Below are 10940 nucleotides of genomic sequence, written 5' to 3' on the forward strand. Positions count from 1 at the left end.
TAATAACTTAATATACTTATATGGGACTTTGGACCTTTTCAAATGTCTTGCCACCATTTTCTGACAAACTAGCGTATCTGTATTACGAGTATATCATCTAAAAGAATTATGTCTACTCTGGTAACTATTATTTAGTGATATTTTTTCGGTATGATAGTTACGAAGACAAACTCCCATAGCATGTGCAAACTAACTTTTTATATGTATGTACCGTTACAATAGCAAATGGTAACATGTAAATAATGTACACATAACACGCACTAATAATATCACGATCATTCGCTCTCACTATACTTAACATTACTAACAATCGTTACCTTATATATTGAAAATAGTGTTGGTACTGGGTAGTAACACAATTGGTAAAGTACCTAAGCGGCTTTGGGTACATCCCTAAGTAACAAGATGTCAAAAAATAGTCACAAAACCATAAGGTTTCCGAGGTAAGGAGACTTGTGGAATCCCGCGGGAAACAATACGAGGACCGTGACCTCACCCTGGCTTATCCGAGAGCCGACACTTTTTTACCAAGAAATGGGATAAGCCGAGGTCTAAGGTGTCACGAAAGTTAAAGTTATAGCAATGTGACTACTATATTATTAACAACTTTGTCTACTTTATTCAAAGTTAAATTATTCGTAAATAAGCCGCAATAGTCTGACTCATACCAATTCTTACTACTGGCATATCAAAAAACATTTTTCAGAAAAAAATATGCAGATTTGCTAAATAGCGAATTTCCATATTTGTTGCTTCACACCATCTAGCAAAAGAAAGTGTATTATATAAAGTGTGTGCGAAAACAAACTGAAAACCAATTAATATAGAACCCGCAAAATTAAATGAAAATTCCACAAAATCTAATTTCCTTCCACAAAACCGATAGCATTTACTCAGAGCACTGACAAAGCTTAATTAGTCGAATACCATTGTTAGGAATTTCAATCACATTGACAACATCTATTCGGGTCAATACAATCATAGTTCGCCACGAGGGTTAGGTAACCGAGTAATGACTCACTCAGTTACTTGCACAATGTCTTATATCCGTATATTGATAAACATTAATCATATTTACTATACGATCACGTACTTGGTACAAGTGACGTAGAAAATTGGAGTACTACTTGACTTGTTTCATATTGGCTTTCTGTATCACCGAAAAAAGCTTTGCTAGTTTGGGGGAAATTCTCATATCTTGAACAGATTAAATTATTAGCGAAGTGGTAATAATACATTTTGATACAAAAAAAGGAGAAAAATATTTTCTAAGGAAGTTACCGACAAGCTCAAATCTATATTTCGAATAAGTGTACATCAAGGAAAAAATGGTGGTCCTAGATCCTCCTGTAGTTAGTTAAATTAAGTATATTGATCTACTTACTAAAATGGTCTGGCACAGCATGTTACAGCAACTACAATCACCATTATTTACTTAACCAAAATATCTTTGTTAATATCATCCCAACATTTCCACTCAGACCCTAATCATAACTCATTCGGAGTGCTGTAAATTGAAACTAAAACTACATGCGGTCTACCCTCTCACACAATATAGCTAACCACATACATGTTTAGAAATGGGAACCGCATATTGCAGGCTATTCCCTAAATCCGGCCAACTGTTTAGGGTAAACATCGACTAGCCAACAAATTTAAATCATTTGAGCCGCATCCGGACTGTGTAATTGAAGACGCGTAGGAAGTACAAAATTGGATTTGAACGTACTGTGTGTAAATAATGCTATAATAGTAACGTCTGAGAAATACTTGTTTGAATTTAATGGAAGTCTTTAGGAGTGTGTTAAGACTTTATGAAGTAAGCATTTCCTTTAAGTTATGATAAGATATATTATGTAATATACATTCTATTAGCGGATGAAATACGAACCAATTTTTATTCGATCACACAAATGTCCTTAATGTTTGAGAAAATGTGCTTGATATATGCTACTCGTATTTAAAAAAATGTAAAGTATTATTTGTTCAGTTTCCAAAATATACGAGCAATCTGATACTGTATTTTACTTTGCCTATTCGAGTAACGTGAAACATAGATTCGATTTCATGTGACATGTGAGACAAGAGAAATCGACACGTCCATATTTGTAAATGAAATCAACTCTTACTTGATTGCTACGGTCCATTAATTAACAGAACTGCACAAGCAAATCAATCGTTGAACTTCTATCTATCCATTAACCTATCTCAGATAACTGAGTATAACCTATCTTTTATTGAAGAAAACGGTGAGGCCTAGTCTCGCCAACTCTGCATAAGTCTAGGTAAAAGTAAGTTAGTTTAGGTGGAATTTTGACAGCTTGTGATTTATCTATGGAAACGGTCATACGACACTTATCAATAAGCCATGCAACTGGCCATAAGTATACGAATCAAAATTACATGGGAGACAAAATTGGACGTAAGTACGTAACTGATAGACATTGTTCAGTAAGTACAAAAGGTTCTGTAGCCACGATATATTATTCTACATCCATTTATCTAATAGACATAGCGGTTGAACAATCGTCTGAATATTGAATAACTTTATTTGAATGTGTGCCTTTGAAGCCGGATTTGCGATGTAATGAATGGCCATTTGCGTCGCAAGGCCGAATAATATCTATAGGAAACACTTAGTATTCACATATGCGAGTATACAAGTTGTACACTAGACATCACATCAAAGCTTACCACGTTCCTACGATGACAACTGAATAAATATTAAGTACTGTAATACAACAACTTAGTAGAATGCCTTGACACGCATGTTTTATCTCGTTTATATCGCCTATGTGTTATTCTGGGTCTTCACTTACATGTCTACCAAATTTCACCGTAATCGGTTTAGAAGTAATTGCGTGAAAGAGTAACAAACATCCATAAACACATACATACATTCTTGCAAACTTTCGCGTTTATAATACTAGTAGGATATTACAAGGATACTTCTGTGTATTTCCAAAATAAAAATGCTGTATAGTCCTCCGTCAGCTGCATAAATCTGCAGTACACTGATGTTCTAAATTCTGAATTTTGTATTCCATCGCCAGCCACAAACGTTGCACACAAGGCTCTGTATTAAGTTGGTGGGCTACAGTCACTGGATGATAATAAATATGAAAATCCTCCGGCCATACGTTCGATCACGCATCGGGAGGAGATTATAGTCTTTATTAACAAACAGATGGTCAGTCTGTAGTCGAAGATGCTATGGAACAGATAACTATCAATGATATGGACGTCGTTTTATTATATCCCCGTAAGATTAGTCAGCAATCGGGAAATTGCCTATATTTACTTTACAAAGCTAATCTATAAGATTCCTCACTTGTATTTCATCCAAAAAGAATTTCCTGCTACTATCACAAATTGGCTAAGCAGCCTCTAGCGAGCGCCGTAAGAACTATTCTTGCAGTATATTTTAGTTGCAAGTTACAGTAGATGTATGTTACCTTCAAATAAGTAAAAGTACGTCTAACTTAGGTAAATAATTTCTTCTTTTCCTAACTCAATCTCATAACTAAGAACACAATTAATCACCTATTAATATAAAGTTCAAAATAAATCCGCTTAACTTTTTAATTGGTATAAAATAATCCGAATACCGAGAGTCGATAATTGGAGAGTGTTTTCTAAAGAATGAAGTAATTTGAAGATCAAGGGAAAATTGTGAAGAAGTTTCTGGAACCCCGTGAAACATTCCGTTTTATTTGTTTGCACCCTCCGAAGTGTCCCCTAAAATAAAAAGGTCATCGCGTAGGTACCGAAGATTTTTATGTTTTATATTAGTCACAGTACTTTGGTTAATAAGATCGGCTTGTTGGAATGAGTAACGCTGGTTTAGTAAAATCGGTTGGCAAATGAATATCATATATCTTATTGATATTGTATGCTTATTAACAATTACTATTGTAGACCAAATCAACATCTTATTAGGAGGTGTAGAGGTTTACTATTACATGTGTAACAAATAATATAAGGTGAGTCGTGGAATAGTGTTCTTTACATCAAAATGAGTATGTAGTTCGAGTATTGTATAGGTAATTTATGCAAAAAATAAGTTACTAATGAAGTTATCTATTCTAACAGAATAACCTTGGCCACATCCTAAAGCAACGGCACTATATAAATGACAGGAAATTCATTTATTAGTCCGGGCTTAGTCGGTAAAGTAGAATATTGAAACATATTGAAATTGTAAAACAAGCTTATCTCGACCCTATTAAGTGAATGGGCATTTGTTAAATTTAATCCTGACTTGCTTTTAGTAAAATATTATTTTATTTTAGGTTCGTTGATTATTTTCCATTTATTATTTTAAATCTGTTGCATTTTCATAATTTTGATTATACGGCAGACGATTGTAGAAATTAGTTTATTATTATTTATATTTACTAGAACTATAATTCGGTGTAGACACTATACTTATATTAAGCAATACAACATCGACCGTCAATTTAAATAAACGTTTTGATACATCTGCTAAGTGAAATAATAAAAAAAAATAAAAAATGTGCCTACATATTCCTTTTTTATTTTTCTAATACGACTTTTATAAAAAAAGTCTCAGTGTACGTTTGTCCTGAAGCTCGGACACAGCAATTTGCGTACAAACTGCTCGAATGTGGGCAAAGCGGCCCGTTGCCCAGCAACGGACGTTTACCACCAAATCATGTTTACGAAATGACGCCTACGAGACTATTTGCTGATATCGATAAATACTTTATTGGAATACTGTTACCGAATCGTATCTTTTTTTTCCATGAAATAGTACTTTAATTAAACTTTTACCCGGTTTAATGAATAATGATCATTATATATCTTAATGATTCTATTCGGCCCGTTTTGCTCATGAGAAATTGGGCTATCAGTTCTGTAATAAATTAGATACGACAAAACAACATCAGCGCTGGGATGGTTCCTGCCTTCTAATTGAAAAACCTTGGCATAATGTAATCTTCTAATACATCAAACTTGACGAGTTTTACCTAAAAACAGTCTTCAACGCAGACACAGGAAAACAACATTGTGAAAAATTAACGTCACACCCATTTATTCAAAAACCTCCAACAAATTACCTCAAAGCTTTCTAGTCAGTCTCGCAATTTCCTACTGCCAGTGTCATCTCACAAAAAGGGTAGGTTCGCCAGTTGTCGCCGCTCGTGCGTGAGTTACGTAGTCACACCATAAACGTTCCCAATTTGCATAAGGGTATGAAAGCTTTTGCGAGATGAGTGTTTATGATAGGTGGCAACATGCGTGTCGCTCGTATTCCCCAAATTTGTATCGGTCTCGTAATAATAGGCTACATTGTTCTGTTCCGTTAGGCTTGTTTAGAAGGGAAAATTGGAAATATGTGTTCGGAATCGAACTATTGCGTTGTGGTTCCGCAAAAATCTGTTTCATAGCTAAATATTATTTGATTTTAGTGATCGAGACCTTGTCGTTTTCTTAAGCCATTGTTATTGCACCGAATTTAGTGTGACATCCTGCCTAATTTAAAGTCAACAGTTCAATAGTTAACTGTGAAAGCGTAACAGACGGACAAGCTGGCTAACTTTCAGTTTTGATAAAACAGGTAAGGATTTTAAGAATCGTGATCTACCTTATAAAAAAGTAATTCTTGCACGAGGGAAAGGGTACAATTGAAACGAACAAGGATTAACAAGGTAGGAACCCAAAATGACGAGTGCGGTGCCGACAGTATTTGTCCATAGATGAGTACAACACGGATCGTGCCGAAACGGATATAATAGACACTCTGATCCCTCATCCCTGCGTCACGCTTTAAAATTTAAACAACCTGTGTTTTGGGGCACCTAAATTGTACTGTGCAGGACCAATTTGAATATTGCTAAACCTAAATGAAATGAATAACAACATTAATAAAGGTATGAATTTGAAGCTATGTTACTGGACAACTTTTTCTCATAGACCTGTTAAAAAATAATTTTCAAAAAAATATATATTATTATCTTACGTCAGTCACAGTGTTCATAATACAAAGTAATGGCAGACCTTTAATTCTAGATTTACTTGGTTCTTGCATCAAATTTCGTTTTAACCTTTTTTGAACTACATTTTACTTTCTATTGATAATTTAACCAACATTAAGACCAATGAACCATAACCAAATATTTGGCTATGTAGCAGGTACATTTGACTATAGTTTTACTGCCGCAATATGCAGAATTTTAGCGTCACTGCTACAAATCCAGGCGTGTAGTCCGAGGTAAGGGATTATGGGATTGTTAGGGCGTCATTTTGGTTTCCGATTTGTTTGCTCGCACCACGTTTTTAGTTCGTGTTATTCCAATACTCATATATCGCTGTAAAGCTCCACAATATGTATAAGTGTAAGCCTTTAAGCCTCATATAATTCAAACAGTACATAAAGCATTTTAATTTTATGATACAAAAACACTGACTCTGTGCCGCGGTTGATAGAGAGAGGTCTCGGCTTGGATTCCCGAGTTGAACAAAGTGTTATTAGACCTTTTAAAATAAGTTTGCAAAATTTCTGAATAGTAGATGGAGTTTATATAAAATATGAAACGTGGATGTACTTTTTACATGAATGCTAGCACTTTCTGGTATAACACGAGCGATATTATGTACATGCATATGTATACTATGTATGTAAGACGTAAGTGTATGGTTAAAAAACCCTACAATCATACTTTATTAGCAAATTGTCCACGTCCACGTCATCAAAAACGAATGAACATCACAAAGATTAAGTGCCGACATGTGTTTAACAAAATAGGAACAGGTGGATTACAACAGCTGACAATATAATGTAAAGGTGCTTGAACTCATTTAAAAAACGACTAAAGAAGTAGTTGTTGCCCATAATGAGGTGTGACCTAGTAACACAATAGTTTAAAAATAGCTCCAACGACTATTGTAATATTCGCTTACGTTTAAAAAATTGCATGCGATTTCTCTCTCTCTCATCGTATAGTTAGTGGTCAATCTAGTGTCTAAGTTATTTAAGCCGCCGTAAAGCCTTTGACGTGGCTTACCGACTGTTATCTTAATTGACAACAACCAGGACCGAATTTTTACGTGCCCTCCGAAGCACGGAGAGCCCAGTTAAAATACCACTATGCGGTCACCCATTTATGGAATGACCGCGCCAACGATTACTTAACCCACAAATTGTTTACCGTACGATGAGCGCAACTGGCTACGGGCTCCCTGAAATGTAAATACTAAGCTGTTTTGGAATTACGTTCTCCCCTAAAATTTAAGAAACAAATAGATGTTCTTAAAGTACCGCGGATAGGCATTTTATCCCGTCGTCAGGTGATACAGGCGTTGGCTCATTAGTCCGGCTCTAGGCTCGTTTGTCAACGCCCTTAGATCCGAATTACGGTGCGTTTTTTTATTAACGCCAATTCCTCGTGCTGTAACGACTGCAATTTTTCCTCGAGCCTCCCCGTTCTTCGGAAAAGTGTTTTTTTACGAGTTACTTTTGGTCGGGTCATTGATCTATTATTTATGCTGTACCAACAGGGTGAATGGATACTTGTTTTGTGCTTACGGTTCGGTGGGTTTATGACCTTACGTTACAAGATAAAATAGAATCGATATGATTGATAGAAAAAAGAAGAAAAAAGACGTAATATTCTATAAAATTCAATACTGGGTAATGTAACTAATAAGATAATAATTAAGTATCAGAAATCTTTATGATTTACGTGTGACATGTATAAATACGAACCAGGTATAATAATTTTAATGGATGTAAGTTTCCAGATCTTAAAAAGTTTATCCCAAAGTTGAAACTCATCGTTTATGTACAAAAATAGAGCGCACTTGTTCACTCTTCCAGTTACAAGGGGAGTTACAAGACAAATATCCGACAGAGGCCAAAGGAATAGAACTTTTAAACAAGCTTCACAACTCTTCAACTCGTTTTCTATTCCTTCGATTGTGTACAAGATTCTGTACAACTTGTTCAACTAGGAATAACTCTAAAGGAATTTACATACGAACACTCGGAACGTATAAATCAACCGCCATTAATAACTTTCTTCCCAACTTTGAGTAGTAATTTCAACCAGTAATATTTCCGTAATGTCACCTCAAGGCACCCTACTTCTATTTTAGCCACATGACATTTACAACCCCTCGCATATTCAGACGCTTTAATGTCGGTGCCTCAACTGGTATTGCCGCATTTTTCATAAGACGTCACTCTCATATTGCCAAATGGGTATCTTTCATCTGGCAGATGCGTTCCGAACACATGTCTGCACTGCGCTATACGAAAATGTGTAATCAGAAATGTTCTGAAGCTGTCTGTCTCTCAAAAATAGTTCAATACTTTACAGTATGTGATTTTATTTAAAATCATAAAGTAAACAAAAGGCATTCAATTCAAACGCAGCGTACGTTCAAATACTTACAAAAAGCGGTGCCCAAACACCGTAAATTCCTTAAATCAGGATGAGAATTAAAAACCAGCATCCGTATAAACAAACTTCCATATTAAGCAAAACGAAGTACATGATAAATCTTCCCAATGACTTCAAAAGGAAGGCTTAAGAATCGATAGCAGGTTCGGTTCAGAATTACAAATCACGTATATCTCGGCTCTATTGATACTCGTTTACGTGTCGATCCATTCGCCGTGACACCTCCTGCTTTGCCTCCGATTCAACGATATGCTCTTTGAAGACGGCAGACATTGATCGATGTTTTCCTAAGCTCAGAAATTAGATTCTAGCGAACAAGGTTCCTCAATCCGATATCGCTGACGATCCAACTTAAAATCTTTTTATATTTACTTTGATAAATGTATTTTGACTTGTTACTTTACTTGATGTTTTCCGATAAGTAGTTTGTTGTTGTTTACGTAAAATGGGCAGTACATTTGTTAAAAATGGCATCATGAAAAGATGAGGAAAATCTCATTTACAACACGATATTAAAAATAAGAAATATTGACGCTATTTACATTATTATATTAACGATTTTATTTCTCATTCTTATTAAAAGCAAGCTAGTAGTCACGTAAATTCAACTAAATAGGTAAAAGTTAATTAAAAAACAAAGCGTGACATCATTTAATTTACAACCCAAACAGCTCTGTGCTTTTGAAAACAAAAATATTTTACCAAAGGCATTTCACAATAGGATCAATAAAGGGAAACCGCAACTCGGATGCGATCGTAGCGTGCACTGAAAATAATTACATGATCCCATTAATCGTGGCCAGACCATTTGGCCGCTACCCTCTTTCCCATGTCTATACTTTCTATAACGCACACTGAAAAAGCATTGGTACTTTTTTCACCTATGTATCTCTTGAAGAATTTAAGATCGTAAAATAAAAGGGGGTTTGAGCTACCTGCCGCGTGATATCTGGCAAATGTTTGGGAACATAAACCGCTGTAGATTTTTACTGGAAATATCTTTAAAAACCAGGGACTTTTATCATTTAATCGTCAGTATTCCTTTACTCCTTTAACTATCCTTTTCATTTTTAGTCATGTACCTGTCTGTTCAGTATTTTGAAATTATCATAAATTTTTTTAATATGAAAAATGTTATAATCGTAGTAACAATTTATTAACGATTCTCAAAACCTATTAATATCATATCAATCATACTTCTCAAAACTTAAACATTGAACTTAATTGTAGACAGAAAATTGTTGGATCGTACCTATAATTATGTTACATGAAAATCTTTAGAAAGGAAATATAAAACAACAAGAAGTATCAACTCTTCTAGATTCCCTAGTTCGCTGTTCAGTGAATTTTATTGGCGGGAGGCTGATATATCGCGGTGCCAATCGTAAATCTGTTGCCGCGAAATAAATAATTTAAAACTAATAAAAACGGGCCCTCTACTCTCTTCCCTGTAATACGGAGCAGTGGGCGGTTTGCTGATATTCGTAACACGCAACACTTTCGTGGAAATCACGGGTAGCTTCTATAGCCAGGTAGCCATACGAGGAGCCGTGCTGATTTCATGAAATATAAATTATGTTGTCATGACGATGTCAAGCATTCTATTACGTTGATTACGTTAGAGGAATGCTCTTTAATTCTCGAGTACATGGGAATTTAACTGTCACTGTAATTGTTATTGTTGAGGTTAATATTAGGTAAAGAGTTAACGAAATGTGATTTTTTCCTCAACAACGTAGGCGGTTTATTTATGTACACTAACTAACTTCCTCGGTTAATTTTTAGATCAATCGATTCGACGTAGACGTAAACATATCACGAGATTAAACAAATCACGAAGTAAAGGTTGTTGAACTTTGTTTCTACGATTTACTATTGTGCACTTATCATGTTGTCAGGTGGCAGTTGCGGCGCTGTTGGCCCTAATGTACTAAACATACAAGGAAGAAGAAAAAGTGAGTAAATAGCATTAGCTCTTCGCAGTTACCTCAGTGGTTCTTGCGTAAGTGCCTTACCATTGTTCGCAATGAGACAACTGCAACGATAACAACCAGTGAATTAATTTCAATTTATCTTCAAACCAAAATACACCTTAAGTCCACGTCACAGGATCAATTATGAGATAAAATGGAGTTAATTTGTGACAATGTATACAGAAAATGCATTATGCAGTACGGAAACACATTGCTTTCTAAACGTTCATGCTATCGAACATATGTTTTTGCGACAAGTCGCTTATGGCTGCGTGGAATTTCTTACGGATAGTTCAGTGACAAGAAATGTTTCAGTACATCCTGGCTGATATAAATGTGTAAAACACGTGAAGCTATTTCAATGTAAACATTGAATATGCATTAAATTCCAGTTCGCCAGAAATGAATACAGAGTATACAGACCAAGTTCAGAAGTTCTTTTCAAACTTTTATTGTTTTACACATCTTTTCCCACCAATTACGTATCGCGTTATGTTTATCTTTTTTCACATCGTAACAATTTCTTATTACATCTGTAACA

The 10940-nt window shown here is 35.1% G+C and overlaps 2 protein-coding genes across 3 annotated transcripts in view; both read right to left on the minus strand.

The window, feature by feature from the left end:
• spri (Src homology 2 domain-containing protein sprint) overlaps window positions 1–10940 on the minus strand; it is a 223868-nt gene that overhangs the window by 206038 nt on the left and 6890 nt on the right. The window lies entirely within an intron of this gene.
• Window positions 1–10940, minus strand: part of LOC142977280 (uncharacterized) — a 225369-nt gene that overhangs the window by 190977 nt on the left and 23452 nt on the right. The window lies entirely within an intron of this gene.

The sequence above is a fragment of the Anticarsia gemmatalis genome, chromosome 12, assembly GCF_050436995.1.
Source record: "Anticarsia gemmatalis isolate Benzon Research Colony breed Stoneville strain chromosome 12, ilAntGemm2 primary, whole genome shotgun sequence".
Classification (NCBI taxonomy): domain Eukaryota; kingdom Metazoa; phylum Arthropoda; class Insecta; order Lepidoptera; family Erebidae; genus Anticarsia; species Anticarsia gemmatalis.